This window comes from Thermobia domestica, chromosome 18 (genome assembly GCF_964235325.1).
Source record: "Thermobia domestica chromosome 18, izTheDome1.hap1.1, whole genome shotgun sequence".
In the NCBI taxonomy this organism is placed as follows: domain Eukaryota; kingdom Metazoa; phylum Arthropoda; class Insecta; order Zygentoma; family Lepismatidae; genus Thermobia; species Thermobia domestica.
Window position 1 is genome coordinate 41073438 of NC_137471.1, and position 24948 is coordinate 41098385.

Here is a 24948-nt window from a genome sequence, read left to right on the forward strand (position 1 = left end):
TCACAGCTTCGAGCTATAGAGGTTGAATGAATAAAATTCTGAGTTATAGAGATTATACAGTATAGTCCAACGTTTCCCAACCGGTGTGCCGTGAATGGGCCGCTGGTGTGCAGCGAGTATATCGAAACAAAATTATTAATTCTATAGCAATTAAATTGAGAACATAGGGAAAAATGTATATTTGTATTTCACATTATTATGAACCTCTAATATGAATCTACAATTTTAAGTTTCAACCGCGTTACTTTTCTGTACATTTTTAATATTGAAAAAGGTATTCGTTATCATTGTTATAACTTTATGACCATTGTTGCTTCTTTATTGCTGCAGACTATTTCGTAACTTCAAATTTTAAAATATTCAATCCTTTCGACAAAACAAACATGCATACGAGTTATCTACATTTATGTTCTAAAAGTAAAGAGATTTGTTTGTTCGTTCGTTATTTAGTGATATTCCTTGTTAGTGAAAGTTTGGATGCAGTTTTCGAAAAAGAAAGCGTATTTTTAAATACCTAAGTCCAATATTTCATTGCAGTTGTTTTCTATTTTTAAATTAGAGTGAAAAATAAGCATAATGGTCAAAGGAAAACCAGTGATCGAGCTTTCGTCTCTGTGAGAGATCAGTAATCACAGAAAAAGATACCATGGTATTTTATATTTAAATATAATAAAATCTATGAGTGTGCCGCGAGAATCCAAGTTACACAAATAGTGTGCCGAAAGTTGAAAAAGGTTGGGAAACGCTGGTATAGTCACTCATGAGGAACGCGAAACCTCGGTATCACGAATTTTTGTTGTAGTCATCTTGATAACTCGAAGCTGGATTACTCGAAAAAGTCGATAACTCGAATTTTTGTTCATTCCGTTTAGCTTCGAGTTATCGAGATTCCACTGTATTTTCTGTAACCGTTTGGTTACTAATTTCATTTTGCAAAATAAGGCTTGATATTTAAGGATTTTAGTTTAGGAACCAAAACTTCTCCACTCTCTCTGTCCGCCTCGGCCTCCGTCCAGAAGAGAAAAACAATCTCAAGAATTACTTCGTGGATTTATCAATAGTTTTGTCCAAGATATCGAGTGTGAAAAGTTAGAAATCGATTTCACTGATGGATGTGATCTATCGATTTCGTTCGAAGATGTGCCCCTTTCCCCATGTTTTCCCTTATGGGGTAGATGAGTTGCCCCTTGATAGTATGCGACCCAACTGTACCTAGTCGTCATACTGGTTGCACACCATTCAGTTTTTTCAATATTATAATTGAACTGTCTCGCGTAGTCATCAAAGATGGCGTGGGTCAATAAAAGCTTGACCCATGACCCACTAACACACCACCCACCGTGACCCACTCTGTCCCACAACCCACCATGACCCACTCTGACATACCACCCACCTTAACCCATCGTCATCAATTCTGAAACATTATTCACGCCCATCTGTTCACTGACTAAAAAATTTACACTTATAATAAAACAAGGCTGTGAAATTATTACTAATCGAAGTTTGAATTTCTACGGTCAATAGCTCAAGCATCGCTCTGTTACAATAACGGTTGATCTGACCTTTACAATATAAAAAGGGTAAAGTGTTTGTCATGGGCGATATTAACATGAATTCCAATTTAATTATCATATATAATTATTTCCTTGTTGAATTACAGTTACGTTTCACTGGAAAAATAAGATAAATTTTGAAAGTCTTAAATTAAGGTAAAGTAGGCATACGTAAAGGGGGAAAAAACTAAAATTCAGACTGTGTCGAGAGCCAAGTAGTAACTCCTATTGCTATTATTACAATTGAGGAGTTTGATGCAATTAGGGCGTAAGTCTGAAACATGCAGATGGAGAAAAACGATGTTGAAAATTTAAGTAGTGTTTTTTTTATCTTACATAAAACAATGTAAATATGCAGCATTTTATTCCGATATTGAATTGAAATGTTACCAGGAATTGAAATGTTAAACAAGCATGGCAAAAGCCACAAATACGTTTGATGCAAAAAGGGCGTAAACTCGCTCATACCCTTATTATATCAAACTCCTCAATTACAAATATAAATATACAAAAGTGCTTGAAGTTTTCTTTTCACTTAGATAATGTCATCTCAGATAAGTAAATAGAAATAAATGGAATAGGAAGAAAAATGGGGGCCTTGAATGTAAAACGTAGACAAATTCACCAGTGTTCAGAAGATGCTGTCTACAGTGCACTGAGCTAAGTGGGGGGGGGGGTGAGTCGGTGGGTCAGAATGGGTTGGTGGATCGTAGTGGGTCGATGGGTCAGAGCTGTTCTCAGTGAGTCACGTTCTGTTGACCCACGACTTACTGACTCACTCCATCTCTGGTAGGTAGGTTTGGAAGTATGTTACGAAAGTAAACATTCCTCAGAAATTGTAATTTATACTGGTACGAAAAGATATGAAAAAATAAATAAATATAGAGCAGGAATAGATTTAAAAGTCATTAGGTTTACTTGTGTTTTCAGGAAATATACTTCAAGAGATTTGAATGTCTATGGAAACAAGATATTTATATTTTGAACCAGAAAATTCAAAACAACAGCTTTGTTTTAAAAATTGCGCCTAATCACGATTTTACATATACAGATATAACCTTCTGCATTTTTATCTACAAATGTCTACCAACTTATTTCTCTTAATAACTCTCTATAAATTAACTCTATGGCCTATGGAACACGGAGGTTCAAGGCCTCGTTCACAAAAGCTGTCCAATGACTTCTGTCCTTAGCCAACTGTATCCAGTTTCTACTTTGCAGTCCTATTTCTGCTAGATCCATCTCAATATTATCCTTCCATCTGCACCTAAGTCTTCCTAATGGTCGTTTTCCAGTAAAAACTTTGAAATCGTTCGTTCTTTCTTCCATTCTGCAGGGCTGGATTAAGGGGGGCTTGGGGGGCTATAGCCCCGGGTCTTCAGATGCATAGGGGCCTCATTTCTGATCAAAATCTCAAATGGCTGTCTAAAAGGAATCATGAAGATACACTCATCATCAAAATAAACCAGTTGAAAATGCTCCAAGAGTATTGCCTGAACGAACTTAATAAAAAATAGATAGAGAAGCGGGAAGGATAACTGTCATTGTTCCTAGATTTAGAAGTAAGTCTTTTTATCCTCACCTTCTTTTCTTTCTCGCATACATTAGCAAAATATCATCTCTCTAGGTCTCACAGTTCTCGAGATATGGCTGCTTAAATATCTAGAAATTCGAACTTTTTTGGCCAATATCTGGGGAACGTGGCCAGTTGGCCAGTAGACAGTTAATCAGTGACTACCGGTTTGGTACCAAAATATTTACCACCTTCTTAGGTATTGATCAACATCAATATCATCTCTCTACAACTTATGGGTCCCGAGCTACGGCTCCGTAAATATCTAGAAATTGGCCATTTTCGGCCAGTATCACGGGAACAGTAAGTCATAGAGAGATTATATTGATGTTAATCACGAGGATGGTAAACATTTTGGTACCGATATTAATTTGTGAAACTGGTCAACTGGCCATTGGCCAAACCAGTGGGCAGTTGAACAGTGGCTACCGGTTACTATTTGGTAACAAAATATTTACTATCCCTTTAGGTATTGGTCAACACCAATATGATCTCTCTATGACTTACGGCCCCCGAGATATGGCTCCTTAAATCTCGGCAAGTCGGCCATCTTTTGGCCAATATCTCGGGAACGGTAAGAGCGACGCGAAAAATTTAATCGCTTTCTCTTATCTTTTTTGATGCTCTATCGAATGCAGAGTTTAAAATTGAAAAAAAAATCGCAAATAACAGACAGACGGACAGACACACAGACATAGAGAATTCAGTAACGAACTTTGTAAGTTCGTTGAATATGACCAAAAATATGGAACATATTCTCTTAACTTTTCTACTGTACTTTCACAGAAATGTATTAAGTGAAGTCAGCAGGGTCAAATATTTTTTCTAGTCCTGGGCCTCTAGATGCGTTAATCCAGCCCTGCCAATCTGGCTACATGACTTGCCCACCTGAGCCTTCTAGACTCGATGACCCAATAACTCTGTACATTATATCAAATTATAATTAATCTATATATATAAAAGAGAACGTACAAAATCCTTTGTCCGCTCATCACGCTAATACGGCTGAACCAATTTCTTTCATTTTTGGGGGGTTATTAGGATTTGGACCCTAGATGGTTTTTATCATATCATTTTAATTTTTAATTACCAGTGTCTTGAGATAATTGACCATTCAAGTGTCCATAACGTACAAATCCTTTGTTATTAGTTCATCATAGGTAAAAATAAACGTATTTATATGCAACCCGCATGACCGTGTCACTCGGCGGGTTAACATAAATGACAGGCGATATACAGCGGAAAATAGCTTGAATCTTCTGTTTAAAATTTTTTAATTGATTTGCTTATTTTTACAGACACTTTTACAATATGCCAGCACCGGGATGACCGCAGCGAAGCGGGGCGGGTTAACATAAATGACAGGCGATATAATGTTAAGATTTACTGCAATCTTCTATGGTTTTTATCATATCACTTGAAAGCGAAAAAGTAAAAATTATCTAAGTAACAAAGTTTATTGCGTTCCGGGGTGACCGCAGCGAAGCGGGGTGAACGCTGCTAGTCTTCATTATATTAATCTAATTATGATCTACTACTCTCTAACTCAGCGTTTCCCAACCTTTTTCAACTTGTGGCACACTACAGGTGTAACTCGAATTCTCGCGGCACACCAATATATATATATATATATATATATATATATATATATATATATATATATATATATATATATATATATATATATATAATGAAATATAGGACTCGGGTTTTTAAAAATCCACTTTCTCTTTCGAAAACTGTATCTAACCTCTAACTAAAAGGGAAGATCACTAAATAACGAAGAAATAAACAAATCTCCTATACTTTTAAAACACAAATGTAGGTAATTTGTATGCATGTTTGCTTTGTTGAATTTATTGAATGATATGTTAAAATTTCAAGTTACGAAATAGTCTGCAACAATAAAGAAGCAATAATGGTCATGACAATGATAAATACGTTTTTCAACATTAAAAATGTACAGAAAAGTAACACAGTATGAAACTTAAAATTGTAGATTTATAGTAAAGATTCATAGTAATGTGAAACAAATATATATTTTCCCCTATGTCTTGCAATTTGGTTCCTATAGAATTAATAATTTGTTTCGATTTCCTCGCGGCACACCGGTTGGGAAACGCTGCTCTAACTAAAAACAAGAATAAACTTTAAGTAAAGAATAAAAATTTTCACCATGTATAGCGGACATAATTTCTGTCTCCAACTTAAAAGAAGATTGTTTCTTTTGCATATGTCTACTGTTTTCTGCTTGTGTTGACTTGATAGTGTTTTGTTTTTCTTCTACGCGTTCCAAGATGTGTGATGAATGATGGCGTAAGTAAGTATTAAGTGTCAGATCACAATCTTCACAAAGTACTCGTAAGTGGAAATTATCTTAAAAGACGGGTGGCTTAGTCCCTTCACGCAAAGCATGCCGGTCGGTGTCTGTTTCTGCTGTCACGGCAAAAGTATATATAAAGTATTCTTCACTCATGCGCCTACGCTGTCAAGAGATCTTCATCCGTTGTGTTTCCTTTTTCTTTTTTTGTATTTGTTTGGTCTTCCTTTTCCTTTGCTGGACACACTTAGTTAATTCGCTCATAAAACGACCAAGGGACAAAATAATTACAAACTAACATATCATCCGCCTACATACATAGCGAAAGAATTCTATACGTTTTTAAACATGAAACTAGTCCTATGTGAAAATAAGATTTGCTTTCTCACTTTTCTTAACATAGTTAATATGGGTCAAAGCAATAAAAGTTAAATGAAACAATTTTTTTATACCTAAATAGCATAGTTAATTTAATTCTAATTTGATATTTATTAGACAAGATAAATCCGAAAGTTAGATTCAAATTTGACACGTCAAATTTTTGCAACGTCTCACAAATTTGAATCAAACGCACAAGTTCACTTACGGTCGTCAAACTTCCTGTAAATTTCACGTTTCAAACTTGATTTTAATTCATCAAGCCCAGAAGTTCACTTATTGAGGTCAAACTTCCTGTAAATTTGATATGTCAAACTTGATTCAAATTAATTAAACACGCAAGTTCACTTAAGGTAATCAAACTTCCTGTGTCAAACTTGATTCAAATTTAAGTGTTAAAAGTGCAATAAATTTGAGGTGTTGAACGCGATTCAAATTTCACCTGTCAATTTTCGATGAGATTTGAATGTGTGAATTATTATGGGTTAATAGGGACGTTAGCATCTAGAGTATTTTGAATCAGCTTTAGCAGGTCATATTTACAGTTCTTTTGGAATTTGGAAGACACATCTAACCCTAGGACTCCCAGTGGGGTCCAATGGACCCCAAGACTATGTTTGACAATTCGTCAGTATTATTTTCCGGGATTCTAAGGGTTAAGCAAGTATTTTTTTTTTTTAAAGTGATACGTTACAACCAGCAAGAGGTAGGCAGTTTCGAATTTCGAAAAATACTTAACACTTGGCTCGAACCAGGTTTTTATCATCTTACTTTCATTACAATGCAGGAGCAAAAGTTTCAAAATGAGCCTCTCGAGTTAGGAGGATCAAAGTTGGTATATAAACTCTTTATTAAAAATAAATTGATATGTGTTCAACACTTTTCGAAAATTCTATTTTTAAAGGAAGGAAGAGGGGACAACTCATATAATATTTTAACCTTTTTTTTTTTCATTTTGTATTCATAAAATGGCGGAAGTGAGAAAACGATTGAACCGTTTAAAATGATCTTTTAAAACACACCACTTGAGTGCATGTGGGTTTTATCATTAATCACTTTTAAATAGAGATGCAAAAAAGCCGGCTTTTTTGAATCGATGGTTTTTTTCACATAAAAAGCCGGCTTTTTTGGGAAAAAAACGAGAATTTTGGAAATTTTGGCTTTTTTCAACTTCATGATTTTTCTATCTAAATAGCTTTCTTATAGTATATTCTATAGTTAGATAAGAATTCCATGACCTGAATGTGATATTTCGCTCTGAAATTCACCATCAAGATGGATGGAGCACATGTTTTACGAATTAAAGCTAACATGAAGAATGTAGTATTTGAGGGTAATTTTAGAGGCTATTTAACTTTATTTTAACTTTTGAGTTATTGACATCTTTTTTCTTCTCTAGTTTGTCATCCGTGTTTCATTTCTAAGAGCTTTTAGTACTATAGCTTCTAGTGCAAAAGTTAAACTTGCCCGTTTTTCTATTTATCCGTCAAAGCGTACGTTTTTCAATATATCCGTCAAACCGTACTTCCACATTTCTGTTATACTGTAGCTGTGAAGTGATTTAGTATTAATTTTCCGGACACAACCTTGAATACCAATTTATACAAATAATCAGTAGCGGATTTAGAAAAGTACTTTAGGAGGGGTTTTTCTGATTGTTTCGTTTCCTAAAAAGTCCTAATTTTATTTGGGAAGTGCTTGAAGTTTATGAGTACAGGCATAACTAATATTTCGCTTCGTTTATATGTTTAGCAATAATCTTCCGGATACAACCTTAAAAATCATTTTATACTGAGAATCAGTGGCGGATTTAGAAAAGTATTTTGGGAAGGGTTTCTTACTAATGTTTAGTTTTTTTTAAACATTCGTAATTTTTATTTGACGGGAGCTTAAAGTTTATGAGTAAAGGCATAAATAATAGATATTTCGTTTGTTGCAGACATTCCGTAACTTTGGGGAACGGGCTTCAGTCCGAAAGACCGCCCCCCTAACCTTCGTAAAACCGTCACTGCTGGTAATTAATAATAATAACGATTTAAAAACAATAAAGAAGGAAGTCGCCCAACTCACAGTACACGCACTATTTCTACATTCACAGATGGAATGAAGAAAAGCTTTGTCAGAATGGTCGAATGCTGGTTGAATCCCGGACTTCCCGATAGAAGCTCAAAAGCTAATCACTCAGTCATGTTTGTTGTGCAGTTGTATTTAGCTTAACTTAAATATATTCCGTAGTCTTTTTTTGGGGGGGGGAGTTCCGTAATGATATGTTGAATCCCTCTTGTTAAAAATTCAGAAAACTTGAGGATTGGGTAAACTGTGATGGTGGTTCTATAAAACTTAACTGTAGAATTTCAAGAATATGCAGAACCAAAAGCTCTAGATGTTCAGCCTTTAAGTGTATCATATAAATCTAAGTACTTCTCTTATGTTTTATTTTAATTTTATTTTGTTTCAAAAAGAGGGTATGGAATATTTTGAAGTAAAAATACTACATACTATTTTGCTAGTTATTTGTGTATTCTTTAAAAAGAAGTGTTTACTTTTAGGGTTGGCTGGTTAACACCAACTTTTATTTTTAATAACTGGTTTAAACCACAAAAATAAAAAGAATGAAAAATGCGAATCGTGTGAACTTCATGGTGACGTTTCCAGATATCAAACCACCTGCAATAGTTTTATTTCCCTTTCACCTTTTAATCAAGGTGTCCCATGTTCAATTCTCGGTCGAACCACAACCCTTCTTTCATGCGTAAACCAAGTAGCGGTTCGGATGTCAGTTTAAGCGAAAGTCTTCTCCTTGATAACCTCGGTATTTCGTAAGGATGTTAAGCCTAAATATACGAAACAAACCAAATTGTATATTTCTGCATGCCTAAATGCGTGTTGTTTTATAAAGAAGCCAATATTGCTTAAATATATTGATAGAAATTGGCAAAATTTATCGATTGCCTACGTAGCTTCCAACATTAGCTTGGATTGGACTTTCAATGATATCTACGTACCGGTACTAAATTTGTAATTTAATACCTCAGTTTTAGCGTACTGATTATGGTACGTTGACCTTTAAATTTTACATGCAAAGCAATAACAGGATTTTCCCGTTATTGTCTTACATTTCAAGTAATGACGGGATTTTCCCAATGGCTAGGGCGGGAGATTCTCAACTTAAGAAATTTACTGACCGCACTTCTTTAAGCTTATGGGAGTTCTTCCGGCATAAACCCGCTGTTGCATAATAACATCAAGGCGAAAAAAACTTATTTCTGTGAATATGTAATATAAATACATAAAGCAAAAAATCTAAGTCAAAAAAGCCTGGTTTAAACCAAAAAAGCCTGGTTTAAAACATCCCCCAAAAAACGGGTTTTCGGCATTTTCAAAAACAACCACGGTTCTTTCCAACTCTGCTTACTTTTGTATATAGGAGGTTAAAAAATTCTTATTATATACATTGGTTAATCCTGTGGAATTCATAATGTAAATATGTTGAAGAAAAATTGTTTGAAATATTTTTTCGAAATTCATAGTTTATTTTCGATGTTTTATATTATTATCAGCATCAACCACTAATTAAATGATTTTTTGTGTTATAGAGAAGCGATACAAAGTCTGTTTTATCAATTTAAAGCAGTATTTTGAAAAAAGCCCAAAATTTCCCAAGCAAAGCAGAAAAAACCGAGTTTTTTTCCAAAAAAGCCGGTTTTTTTCCGAGCCCTTGCATCTCTACTTTTAAATGCCTACCCTAAGAAAGAAGGGAATTAAATTGTTCGCAAAGAATAATGGCTGCACTGTTTGAAATGAATTTTTGGACATACAGTATAAAGTGATTGTGTTCAGACTATTCAATGTTAACCCTTTATTGCACGAATTAATTTTGCTCGTGTTGAAATTATTTTTCTTCTTTCTTTGTTTATGAATTACATAGATAAATGTAAATAATATCCAATAATGTGTTTTCTTTTTTTATGTTTTTACTTCTGGGATATTAAGATACAGGATATATGTCATGTTAGTATTGCACTAGTGAAACAGAGTTCAGTGTCGATATTAGCAGAAACCATGTGGTATGGAAGATTGTGAAACAGTTATTTTTTATTGTTTGTTAAGAAAACAAAAAAAAAAAAATAGTTTTGTGAAAAAAATTTACAAGTAACAAATGTGTACGTTTTGTGCTTTCTATATGTTTTTGGCGCTCTCTGACACTCTCTGTCCGACCTATCCCACTAGAAGAAAACTGTGTGGTAGAAAGCATAATTTCATTGGTGTTACATGGCATCGGCGTGCACTAGTCCCTAATGTACACATTTTAAGAATATCGTTATTATTGTTATTGTTATTGTTTCACTATGATGCCAATTGGCATCAAAATGCCTTTTAGTGTTAAAAGAAGACGGTGGTCCGAGCATGACTACTACTTTAGCGTGTTAATTCAACAACAAAGATACGGTGTTGCGGTTAACACAGACCTGATATTACCGTTTTGACACAGAGACTGAATTGCGTGATGTGAAAGCAACACCTTGTCAGTGTTACATAACTAAGTGAATAAACGCGGATATAGAAAAAAAGCGCCACGGTATTCTATATATACACACCACCCCAGCTAACATAATGAATGCAGGCTATTGGGATATTAATATTGATAACTGCATTATTCGTCCGTGACCAGCGAAAACAATAACCTAGTGAAGGGAGTTTTCGTCAAAATTAGCAGCACGGGCTTTTTCATATTATCAACACCGATAAAATTCTGTATGAGCGGGATGTAGACTAATGACGCTTGAATACACTTGAAATCAGTGTTCATTGTCAAATTTTGTTGTTGGAAAGTGCATGTTATGGTAGATGTGGTTTATACATGGACTTGTGAATCTCAGAAAACAAGCATCCAGGAACATAAATTATACTCTGGAGTCAGTGCCGGATTTAGGGGCATGCAAAGACGCACGTGCACCCCTTCCCCTTCGTTGTAAATATACACTACCTAAAGTAACAAGCTAATAGTGAAAATAGCAATATTTCCGAAAATTTCTGCTGCCATATTTCCGTTTGGCCTTAAAACAAAGAGAAGTTTTGCAAAATCGATAGTTTAAGTCAATTTTCTAAAAGTTGAAAGACAAGGATTAACCAAGAACACACACCTAGCTTTTCCAAAGCACTTCCTTATTCACACCACAGATGCCTAAAGACATTTAAAAAATTCCAATTCAATTCAAATATACTGGTAGTTACTGCTGCACTCCGCTCAGAAAATCTTGAATCCGACCCTGTCTGGAGTTAAAAGAAAATCACGAATAGAGGAAAGTAAATTTCCAAACGACGAACAGCCAATTTCTAAAATGTCCTACAAGAAATAACTGAGGTATGAAGTTGGCCTAGTTTGAGTACAGTTAGTAGAAGACTATGACACAAAAGCGTAATGAAAATACTAAATTCTGAAAACAAAGTGTGTTTATTTTCATCAACGATTTCAATTGTCCCTTTTAATGAAGAAAAATATTTATCAAGAGTTTAGAAGATTGGAATTTACGAATAATTCACTCAAATATTGAAGAAAGTAAGCGACGTACCTTAGTTTCAGTTTTCATACCTTATAAATTTGAAAATTTTGTAATTAGTATAGCGCGTGGGAAATTTAAGAGCAAAATGAGAATTTCTGCTTTTCTAGATTTTTTGTTTAAAATAAGGTTTCACATTGGCATCACTGTGTGCATATTGTGAGATGGAATTTACACGAACAGGGTCTGTCGTAACAAGTACAGAGACATTTTTGTACAAAATTCAAGAAATAAGAATCACATATAGAATATGGAAGATTTGAGGCAATGCCAAGATTTGAGATGCATCTGACAAGAACTGGATTATCTGTTAAAAGTCACCAGTGTTATCCAGAATACTCATATCAACACATGTAATATCCACAAATGTTACAATCTTTTTGTTCTATCTGGCCAATTTTGATATTGTCTCCTTTCATTTCAATATATAATATACGCTTTACTTTTGAACCACTGTTTTTGAATAACCTATATAATCGTAAATTCAAACAAGATACAATACATAATATTTTAATGCCATGCACACTCATGTCCAAAATGATTGTTGCATATCTATAACAGTCTTCTTGTACGAATATAATTTAATAATGATTTTGCAGGGTCTTTATAATACTAACACTATGTCAGGAAATGTATATTTGTGGTAAATTTCATAGGAAAGGAATTATAAATACGAAAATTAGAATGAGTAAAACAAAATGTTGCTAAATGGAAAAGAAAGTTTTATTTTCGTTGTATTGTTCTTATTTACTGCTCTTTTGACATGAAATTTGCCAGATACATGTCTTTGCCGATTATACACACATACTAATACTATAAGAAATACCTGGCGAATTCGTTATCAAATTATATTCCTCCAATAACATATTTATAGACATGCGAGAATAATTTTGGACATGAGTGTACATGGATGCTATAGGTTTGGAACTTTATTATAATTCCTCGACACTTAAGGTATTATTATCAAATTAAATGGAATTTTTAATTTAACCTTCCACGATTAACTTATGCCCTGTAGGCCACGGAAAACGGATGATTAATGAGAACGACCATCATGAAAGACTCGGTGGAATGATAATGTAGCTGGAAAGCAGAACTGAGAACTGATACGAAGTTGTCCATGACAAAGTGACATGACCTCGAATCGACGCAGAGACCTCTCGTACTGAGCGCTGTACCGACTCATCGTGCTCCGTGTAAGTACTATTAAGTACAGGGTGGCCCGGAAGTAGGCGTACCACTCTTTAGTTTCAACAGTATAGTGTTAGTAATGGCAGAATGTCTGTACACAGCTACCTGAAAGTCTTAAGAGTCATAAACATAATCGGTATGATCACCATCCATGTCGTAACACAGCTGAATTCTGCGCCAAGTTCTTGCAGATGCTTTAATTAGGGTTGCACTTACTTCCGGACCACCCTGTTTAAAGCATCGTAATGTACTAAAGTAAAACAGTTAATGGTTATATAATATTCGCTAAATATTACGGCACGATATTATTCTGAATTAAAATTGACTCGTTTGTAAACCAAGCGTACTAAAGCACTACTGTTTTTTAGAATTTATCACGGGTAAGTTTATTTGGAGGCATGTTGAAAGTGAAAGTTTGTATAATATAGAACATTTGAAGGTGGACGAATTGAAATCATGTATTGTAGGTGTTTTTATATCAATTTCCTGACCGTTTCAAAAAAAAAAAAAAAAAAGAAAAAAAGAAAGGAGCTTTTTGACTGATACTTCATACTTCAGCAAAATAACTACGGTATTGTTGAGGTTTCGTGAAACTACTATCACCACTCTATAGATCTTATGGAGCTGGACAAGTTGACGTGGATGAAGTAAATTCTCACAAGTAGTTTTAGAGAAAGACCGACAAAAACTGGTGATGCTTACGAGACAAAGAGAGAAATAAGATTTTCTCGTCTCGATTCATAAATTTTGTAGAAGTTTCATCTCGTCTTGTCTCGATTTTCAAAGAATGGACGGTTTTCCTCTCTGACCAAAAAGTTTTAATTTAATGATTCCATTATGTAGAACTAGTCTTCAACATAGCACGTACCAAAAAGTTCAGAAAAATGTTTCTTAGTCACAAAGCTTCGAACAAGACAAAGGTTCGCTGCAACAGAAACGCAATTTTTAAATCACGCTTGTCCCTAGCCATAGGAGGTAAATACGCGGTTCTGATTGGCTGAAGTTATCCGTTTCTTGCCACGTAGCGTATGTATAGTAGAAATCAGAGCCCCTGTTACTGTTGATCCTCGTGACTGAGCGTGCCAGCGGAACGGATTAGTAATGATAATCACTTTTGGCGTGGGTTCAAATCCAGCCGTAGGAAAGTTTTTATTTTTTAAAAAAAATTCTCATAACACTTTTATCATGAAAATAAGATAAAGTAATATTCATTTGCTCTTGTTCGTAATATATAATGCATAAAAAGTTATTTATTCACGTTACGACATATAGCTGAGCGATCGGCAGCGAGCGAATCGGGTTAGAAGCCCCGCAAGACTTGTTTTGTTCCACCTTTCCCCCATCATAATATCACATGACATTACGTTACACTCGGGTGGTCCAACTTCGAACTTCACCCTCTTCCTTGCGTCAATATATGCCTCACTAAAAAAAATATATGCCTCATGTTCTTATGAAATGTAACCCAAACATAATTATATTTTTATTTTTTATGAACACACAAAGCGACATTTTTTTCTATTATTATAATACACAATACACGTATCAGAAAATTTGGACAATCGCAAACTGCAACCAATCAGAAAACGTGTATTTAGTTCATATGGCTAGTGTCAAGCGTGAAAAAAATATGCAACAGAATCAGGGTGTTTGGAGTAACTTCACATATTGGGTTTCCTCTCTGAGCTGCATTGAGAGCTTTAGGGCATTGGTTCTCAATCTAATTCCTATCACGACCCCATTTTATCACATCCTCTTGCCTTCGACTCCTTATAATTTCTGGTTTGTAATAAGCATGTGTGAGATTTTTAATATACCTATTGCGGAGATCTCACGATATCCATCTATTTCTATAATAGTAGAATCCATTTCTTGTATATAGTGGATACAGTAACTTTCCTAAAAGCGAATGGATTAAAACCAAATTTGATCAGTTCATTCATATTACAAATATCGAATCCGGCCCGTCATACTGTTTCAAGATGGAGGCCTTTTTGAATACTTTAAAACTTCATAACTAACTTAATTTTGGGTCATATAATAAAAAATAAAATTCATTTCTACTTTTCGCTTAAAAAAAAAAAAAACTTGGACAGTTGTAAAGAAAAACTTATTGAGTGTTTTAAATGACTTGATAATGTGCGTCACGAAGATTGAACGGACATTGCCGCACAAGTAAAATCATAACATGCTTAAGTGTCATTAGCTTTCAATTTTAATTGTATTTCAATATGCAAGTTTTGTTGAATTTGTATTTTTCGGGTATTTCAATATGCAGTTCTCATTAGTTTCATATCGTACCTCTTTCATTTAAATTGATTTTTAAACAACTCTGCACCTGTTGAAAATGTTTAGTGGACCTACTTTTTTCTGTTGTTCTTAACAGTATGTATAAACCTAAAAATATGCCCAGCAGAACAAAATTCAAATTATTTAAAAAATATTTTCATGTGTTAGATTGTAATTATTTTTATCTCTTCTGCTTATCTTCACGACCCCCATGAATTCTCTTGTGACCTCCCCCCGTAGGGGTTTGCGGAACCCAGGTTGAGAATCCCTGTTTTAGGAAATGCTTTTATATTGTAGTTTCTTACTGCAGACTATAAATAAATTTAAAGGAATAGTAAAAGGAAAGTAAGAAAATAAGTAAATACTTCCTGTATAGTCTATGAAAATAAAATCTTAATAATTCTCGTAGTATAAAATAAACTAAAGTCATCTGTAATGTTTTATCATAACAAATATTTTTTATATATTTCAGCAAGATTATCTTACTATTATATTAGACCAGAAACATTAGAAGTCTAATCATTACAAATTAAATCAAAGTGTTCCCTTGTACCTAAGCGGTCAGCGTACGCACCTTTGGCGTGAAAGACCCGGATTTGATCCCTGGCGGGATCTCATATGGTTCGGATCCAATGTTATGCTGCAGATCTATGTTCATATAGCCTCGCTTCCGGAAGGGACGCTAAACTCAAAATCAAATCAAAAACAAATTATGCTCTCACATTGAGAATATTCAAGGTTACCATATTATAGTCACAAATAGCCCTAACTTTTCTTTATTTTCAAAACTTGGCTCCCAGTGCTTTGAAAGTTCATGTTCTATTGGCACCTATGTATTTCTCACACTCTTAATTGTGCACATTGAAACTTTGTTTGCATCCTATTATAAATGTAGTGAACTTCCATGCTACTATACTACGGCTACAAATATAGCACTTTCTGCAGCAACAAGCTCTTAATTCCTTTTTTAAAAAAATCATATCCAACTACATTCCTTACATCATTTCCACCATTTACTGTACATATTAGCAATCGATCAACATACGCCATTGCTACAACTAATCACATCTTAACGGTATACAAACTCATATTATAGAAAAATATAGCGTCTTCACTGTTTTAATATATTGCCACAAAGAAAATGCATTCGCGGTCACCGTGGTGGTTTGGAGCTAAAGAAAGCTATAACGAACAGAGACAATCAGATGGTTAAACTGCCGAAAGAACGCCATGAACAAGAACAGTGCTCGGAAACTTTTTCCTCTGACCTAGTGCCAGCTTTCAAAACTATGTACCATAATACAATTTCATACATGGGCCTGTATTTTGAATTTAAGTTATGTAGACCCCCCACACCCATAGCTACTTGGCGCTCGGGATTTTTCAAGCCTAAAAGGGGCGAAATTTTAGTAGAAATTCATTTTGTAAGTTATTGTATGTATTATTACCTTGAAATTTCAACTTTTATCTTCAATAACATCACAGGAAACAGTGTACCGGTACTGAACATACGAACATATTTATGATTTTCCTTTCATCAGCTCTGATTCTGAGTAATGTTTGGAATATTTGCAAAGATTAGTTCGTGAGAACATTGCGTTTTGTACGTTTGGAAAAATCAGAAAATCAAACACTTGGAGAGTAAAAGTCCTTTGTTTAAGTTTCGTTAGTGTGGACGCCTTTTTTTTTAACTCTCACTCGAACAGAATATTTGTATATTACTCGTCAAGCGTTCATACTCATGCAATAATCAGAAGACACGATGTATAAGTGGTAGCGTATTCATTTCTGGTGTGAGGGGACACTGGTTCGATCCAGGCCGGTAGCCAGTCCAAAAATGTACGCGAGAGGGCGGTAGAAGTTAGGGGGGCTCGATCCAAACATATTATAGTTCATCATCATATTATAGTTCATTTGCAAGTCTACCGTGAAAATTTTAGGGGCCCAGCAAAAATATAGGGGCCCGGTCTTCTAGGGCCCCCTTGGATATGGGCTTGGTTCGATCCCAGATCATGTAAGTTTGTAATGGACAATATCGTATCCGTGAGTTTTCTCGCGGCTCTGGCACCTCCTCCCACATCACCATTCCACCAATTATTTACAATTATTCACTTTTATTAATAATATGTCTCCCTCTCTTACCTTATAGGGTATAAATGTGGGACGTGAAGCTAGATAATTGATTTCGTTTCATTCAGTAATCAGTCAATTGGAACTAGTTTGATATCATTACTGTGCTATGATATCTGTTTATTTCTTGATTTAGCTATATGTTAAGTCATGTATTCAAAACAATTCAGTCGATCTCATAGACTGGTTTTCGCATAGACTAGTACTTACAAAACTCTATCAATTATATCAGTTATATACAGGGTGGTCCGGAAGTGGGCGTACCTCCCCTTAGTTTCAACAGTATATTGTTAGTTATGGTAGAATGTCTGTACACAGTTACCTTGAAGTCTTAAGAGTCTTAAGAGTCATAATTAAACATCGGTATGATCACCATTCATGTCATAATACAGCTGAATTCTGCGCCAAGTTCTCGCAGATGTTTTGCGCAGATACTCTGGAGTCACGAGGGTGAAGGCGTGTTCCACAGCTGCTTGTAATTCCTGCGTTGTGTGATATCGAGTGTTTCTTACTTCATGCTTTATGAAACCACAGAGAGCATTGGTGTCGTCAGATCGGGAGTTCTTGGAGGCCAGGCAGAGGGAGCCGGTGAAGATGCACAACCTCTTATTTAGGAGTAGGCCTACGCCCACTTCCGGACCACGCTGTACATTTCATGAACTAATATAATAAATTTACGGGTATGTTAATTTTTTAAAAGGAAAACAATGGTGAAATGATTTTGTTAATGTGTAAAGTGGTTCGTTTATAGTACTGGAGGCTTCCCAGAAAAATCAAAGACGTAATTATCATCTTAAAATGTATGCGTACTTGTATTGAATCCAGTAGATTATTTAGATTGTTTTTAGTTGGAGAAATGATTTCTGCGGGGTAAATTTCCTTGGGTTCCTCTCGAAATGCATTTCTTATCCAATCTACGACGAACTTGCATACCAGAAATTATCACTTTATTATCAAATCATCGTGCTTGTATAATTATCATTGATTTTTTCCATAACTTTGAATAAGATTTCGCTTTGTGTAACGTCGCTTGGTGACCCTAACATAAGGACATTAGTCAGTGTATTAACTCAGGCTCCAAACAATACCTATTTACTTAAAGTTGCTAAATAAATTACTATCACAACAGCCTTCGTGTGCTTTTACTTGTAGCTTACATTAGGTCTACAGTTTTTGAAAGAAGTACTTGATTACTTATGTGCTTAGGCGCTGATTGTGCTATGCTGCTAAGGAAAGTAACACTGGTTATGTATATAAGTGGTTTATTAAATTCAATTCATTGACTTTATTACTGAGTAATAATATCTGTTAAATACTTGATTGTATAATATTGCAAATTGGTACACTACAATTTTGTCCTTAGATATTCAAGTATATTCAAGTAATTGGTAATAAATAAATAAATAAATAGACAAATAGTTTACTTTATAAAGAGGTTTTAAATTCTGTTTTATTAGAAACGCCGCGCCGTACACACTTGAAAAACATGCATTTTATCTTTCCCTAAGCCTTTTCTCTATTGAACCACGGCGCAGTTTTTCCTGACACGACAGATAACGTACAATCATGGTAGTCACAGTTTTAATTGTAAGAGTAACAGAACGGAATTCAATCTCAAATTTCAACTAAAGCCTGTGACAAACATCTTGGCATTTCAGCTAAACGAATAAAACGTAAGCTCTGATGCGATGTTGCCAAGTGGTAAAGGGATGTGGCTGTGAATAAGCAGAGGAAATACAGCGCGATCAGGTGACACGGGATAGACGTGGATGTGTACAAAATAAACGTGGCAATACCGCAGGGCTCTCATTTACTAGCAGCATTTAAAAGGAGCTTGGAGCGCCGCCTTCAAATGCCAAGATGTTTGTCACGCAGTTTAGTTAGAATCATCAAGTGAGCGAAAGCAAGTATTCTCCGTAATCGGGAGCTCCTCCGTGGCTAAGCGGTTAGCGTACGCGTCTTTGGCGTGGGAGGATCGGGTTCGATTCCCGGCGGGAGCTCATGTGGTTCGGATTTCACGTTAATCAGTAGGTCCACGTCTCGTATAGCCTCGCTGCTGAACGGGACGTTAAACTCAAAATCAACTCAACTCTCCGTAATCGGCTAACTCTGAAACGTTACGTTTTGTAAATTTATGAAAAAAAAAAATTATACCCTGAAGAAGTAGATAAGCCCTCCAAACTTGTAGTAAGCAAATGGAACTAATGCAAATGTAAAACTTTCTTTGTATAACTTTAATCGAAGATAAGCTGAAAATTTGCAACTGTAATTCAATAACGGAAAATACATATCAGAGAAAGACCTTGAAAAACTGAAACACCAACTAACTGGGGGTACAGTTGAACGACCTCAGTGGTTGGGATTCCACTATAATCAGTAGGTCCACGTCTCCTTTAGCCTAGCAGGACGTTAGGCAGGACTATGGGTCGTTAACCTAAATCAAACCAAACCAAATCGAACACCAACTACAGAAATATTTGGAGATGCATAAAATACGTATCTTAAACAAAATAATTCTGCCCTATTGAATTCGATTTAAGTTAAATTTAAATTTAAATCTAGTCAAATTAAACCTCTTCAAGAGAAGAGAGTTTATTTATTGTTAGTTTAACAGAGAAATAGGAACGTTCGATTATTATATATTTCAATGAGAATTATGTAATAATACGTATGACTCGAGATTATTCAAGCACTTATAAAAAAATATGAACACTATGCCATCAAGTATTAAAGTCATTTTAATATTAAAAAATCTGCATCTTATCAAAGACCTGTTCTAATTTTAAAGGATAAGGATTTATCGTTATGAACGTATTTTAATCACAAATATTCTCAATATTTTTTTTTTTTTTTGAAAGTACTGGCAGAAAAATAAAATAAAGCTACTCACTTCTAACAAAAAAAAAAAAAAAAAGTGAATGAAGTCCAATCAACATCTCTTCAAGAATTTCGTCAGTCAATTCAAGGACATTATCAAGTATACATAACCATTAATATAATTTAAGGATATGGTGATATGGGTTTATAGACCACATTGCAGAAGGTACGTCATAAGACGTCAAAACAAAACAAAAATGAATCCTTTAAATTTTATTTCTAGGATTTTAGCTCTATTACGATTTTAATCGACTACAATTACAATTTTACTTTAAATACGGAATTACAAAATTACAAGATTATTAACTAAGAAAGTAATAATCAATGGTTGGGAGTTCGTGCAGCCGAGTTATGGTGTAAAAAAATAGCAAATGCTCTTTTGAGTTTGTCCCTATAAAGATTGTGAAAGCACTTCAAGATTTTTGATTGTCTAAATACAGCGGATTCAAATATCTAGGATCAATATTAACAGACAAAAACCATATTCACGAAAAATTAAATGTCAACTAAAAGCAGAGAATTCGTGTTATTATTCAATTCAAAATCTCTTGTTGTGTCGAATTCTGTCGAGGAATTTGAAGCTTAAAATATGAAAAACGATAATCATGCCTGTTGTTCTGTATGGTTGCGAAATATGGTCGCTTACTTTGAGAGAAGAGCGTAGACTGAAAGTCTTTGAGAACAAGATCCTGAGCCGAATATTCGGACCCAAGAGGAACGGGAATGGGGAATGGCGGAAGCTTCATAACGAGGAACTATACAATTTATACGGTTTACCAAACATTGTTAGGGTCATCAAGTCTAGGAGGCTCAGATACAGGTCATGTAGCTAGAATGGAAGAAAGTAGAAACGCTTTCAAAGTCTTGATAGGAAGACCAATCGGAAAACGACCATTAGAAAGACCTAGGCGCAGATGGAAGGACAATATTAAGATGGATCTCGCAGAAATGAGAATACAAAGTAGAAAGTGGATTCAGTTGGCTAAGGACAGAAGTCATGGAGGTTTTTATGAACGCGGCATTGAACCTCTGTGTTCCATAGGCCATAGAGTTAGTTAGTTAGTTTTTTTTAAATACCTAGGTACAGTGGACTTGCTCTCTTAATGGGCCATCTTTCAAGAAATATAGCCTTTCATTTTCGTTATCACCCGCGCTCGGTGCCCCATACCAATAGCTACTAAACATGCAAGAAACATAAAATAACTACTGTACTTTTTTCAGTATTGTATTTTGAGTATTGCATTTTTTTTCAGTTTTCTGTTTTCTTCTCAATCCATATACATCATAAATAAATTGCTTTTAACTTCATAAAAGAAATTAATATTTCAGAGGTAGATGTAACAATTTGTGTTAAAAGGACGTGTGTTTCTAGAAACGTGTTATAAATATAAGGCATTTTTTTCTTTTTTTTTTTTTTTTTTCATAAACCAACCTCGTCTCGTAAGAAAACAGTTTTTGTGGTTTCCGGATACTTTTTTATTGCACATATGCCCTTTTAACAGAAAGCGATTCAAATATGCGTGGTTTGTGTGATAGTCTAATCTCTAGTGTGCTTTAGGTCTATTCAATATACACCTTTCCGTACGGGAACTTTTTAACATCTTTATAAATCCCCACCAAACTTCAACCACAAAGAAAAAAAATTCGCACTCTCATATGGGATTGATGTATCTGTACGACTCATGTAACCCGCAAAATTGTAGCGAGCCGTCCCAGGCCGAAGAAATCAAATGCAACATAAAAATATATAATTATTAATGATTGTAGGTGGTATCCGCAGAACCCGCACAATCGTGCGGGTACGTCGCGAAAGGGATACAGTGCTTAGTTCAACTGAGAATCAGTGGATCAGGTTGTAATTAAAACTTATTTTTGTCAAGTTAAAATTTATTATTGAATTATAATGTAAAAATTAAAAAAGAAAAAAAAAAACAATTTAGGGGCTATGAAATGACGGTTTTCGTTTTAATTGATGCTTTCGTTACCCGACCAGCGCTCCGTTCGTAATAATCAGTTAATATGGAGTATGCGGTACAGTCCGCAGAAAAAAAAACTGCAACATGCGCATGTAAGTTTATTGTGAAATGACGAAGTCTTTTTGCTCCAAAATAAGTGTGCCGGGGAGGAAGCCGATGTTTCTCCTGGCGTGATTCGTGCCACTTAGACGTTACGTTTATTGCCTGCTCTGTTAGGCGTAGTTTCACAATAAACTTACATGCTTATGTTGCAGGCTTTTTTTTTTTTTTTTTGCTACGGAGGGTGTACAAGATATTTTGCTAATTTAAAGATCTCTGTTTCTACTCGTGAGTAATTAGCAAAAGAATGTAAAGAACGGTAAGATAATTAGGGATACGCACGAGACGAGTCGAGACAGGATTTTCCTGACAAAATTCGAGTCGAAACAGGATTTTCCTGACAAAATTCGAGTCGAGACACGGCTCTTCCAATAGAAAAATATATATTTTTCGAGTCGAGACATCACTTTTACAGCACATTTTCGAGTCGAGACAGCCATAAATCTTGTCTCGCGCGCATCCCTAATGATAATTGTGTAAAGAATACGTCGAGAATACGTCGATATATTTCTTAAGAACGTACAGAAATAAAAGAAAACAGAAATTAGTTTCTGTGGCTCAAAGTGACACTGCAGAAGAGAAAAACTGACTTACTACCACTGCACTTTCATTGGAATGCGTATCCTAAGGGTGGAAAAAGAATTCAAATACTTTCTACAAAATCCAATGTTTCCCGCGCGAAGAACGGACATTTTGGCTGATTTAAGCTAAAAGAGACGAATGATTAGGTCTCCTGAAAGTGAATATTTATGAAATAATTGGTGGAGTGAGAATGTGGGAGGAAATGGGAGAACACTGAGAAAAGTCAAACGCGATGTTGTCCATTATACTCACTTCGCCTGGAATCGATCCAGGTACTCACCGCACTAGTCAAGTGCTAACCGACTATTAATGAACTACCGTGCCCTCTTTTTATATATATATAACGTTGACACAAATACTCCTAAAAGTGATGCACATCTACTTGTAAATAAATAAATAAATGAAATAAATTACCGACAATTAAATAAACTAGATTTACTTACAAATCATTAATCTGGTTTACTGTTTATTTATCGAATGTTGTAAATTTAGACTAATGACGACAAAATTAAAATACTGTTGTGCTTCACAATATTTCGATACAATTCTGCTAAAAAAGAAATCGTACTAGCTATAACCAATTTTTAAAATTATATTAATAATTTGAACAATAATGAATACCTATACTTACATCGAAAAATCGAATGTCATGAGAATATCCCGTGGAAACGTGCCCTTATGCGTCAGAGTAGGGCAAAGAGAACTTGGAAGAAGTCGAGAATTTCAAGTATCTGGGAAACATTTTGACAAGAGATCAGGTCAAAAATTGCACCAAAGAGATCAGGTCAAAAACTGACGCACCCAAATAAAGCATTCAACAAGAAAAGCTCACTCTTAACTAACGGGATTAATATTGAATTAAGGAAGAAGTCGGTCAAATGTTATACTATATCTGAAGCATTGGACTGTATGGCTCAGAAACTTGAACATTACTGAAGTTAGAGAAGAAATATTTAGAGAACATCGAAATGTGGCGTTGGAGGAAGATGGAGAAGATAAAATGAACAGAGAGATTAGCAAAATGAAGATGTTTTGAAGCGGATAGGAGAGAAGAGGACGTTTCTAGCCACCATCCTTCATAAAAAGTCCAATTGGATTGGACACATCTTGCGAAGAAATTGTCTTCTTCATACTGTCATAGAAGAAAAGATGGAAGGAAAGCGAGGAATAGGAAGAAGAAGAACACAAGTGATCAATTATTTTAATAATAGAAGAAAATATTGGGAGTTAAAAGAAAAAAGCTGAAGAACGAGAAACTTGGAAGAAAGATTTCCAGGCCGAAACTAAATAATAATAATAATAATAATAATAATAATAATAATAATAATAATAATAATAATAATAATAATAATAATAATAATAATAATAATAATAATAATAATATCTGAAACAATGGGTTTGAGACCGCTGCATTTTACGGACTCATACACAAGATAAATCCTTATAATATTGGCATTTCCCCACCTCACTCTCTAATTCTCAAGACAGCTTGATTATACAACCACATCACCAGTCCTGGGTATTATTTCATATTAATGGTAGCGATATCATGACAGCATTTTTGGTAATTAAAAAAATCCCTCAGATTCATTCATAGATCATACGTTATTTTTCGACTTGAAATAGTTTTAATTGCTTTTATGTACTTACCACTAAATTCTGCTGCGTTTTTCGCTCTCGAGAGTTTTAAGTTCGAAATCCTAGTATCATAGTTTCGTTTTTCGATAAATGTTTCTCTATGATGTACACTGGGAGTTATTAATATCGAGGTTAGTTATTTTTTTAAATTATAACTTATATTATCGATTAGTAGGTTGTATGTAACACTGATATTATTTTTTTTAAAATAGTTGTGGTACAAGTTCTCTTAGAACATGTATAGTTCACATGAATACGTATTCAGTCACTCCCCCCATACACTCTATGTCCCTTTCTCGCACACATGCACACACACGGAAATTGTCTACTCCTACTACCGGAGTTAACTTGTCTGTTCACCCAACTATCCTAAACTAACCAATTCGTTACGTCGTCGTCTCTCCGAAACCTTTTCATCTGGACGTTTTAAATTACGCGTGGCAGACAATTAGCACTCAGCATCTCCCCTCGCGCCCCGCTACAATTTGGGATAAGCGTGATCTTCATCTGTTCCTTTTTTCTCCTCTGTCCCCCTTCCTTCTTCACACAGCCTCCTAAATGGATCCTACAGAGGGCGGGAACACAGCCTGGGAATGCACCAAAGATCGCACCCATAACAACGGGAAGTGGTCCAGATTGGGCGGAGCTTATGTATCTGCTGAGCCAATCGAATAGAAGAACCCAATATTCTTTCCTTACAAGGGATCTGTTTAATTTCTATAATTTTCATTAGAAATGACATGATTTCGAAAAATTACTTAATTGAGGTTAATTTTAATTC

General features: G+C 34.9%; 1 protein-coding gene across 1 annotated transcript in view; it reads right to left on the reverse strand.

Annotated features, from left to right (window-relative positions):
• The window catches only part of LOC145674811 (musculin-like), a 96589-nt gene extending 71947 nt beyond the window's left edge, over nucleotides 1-24642 (reverse strand). Inside the window, exon 1 of the mRNA XM_081745031.1 lies at nucleotides 24180-24642. The gene's annotated coding sequence lies outside the window, so the exon portion shown is untranslated. The remainder of the gene's footprint in view (nucleotides 1-24179) is intronic.
• Between the last annotated feature and the right edge of the window lie 306 nt (nucleotides 24643-24948).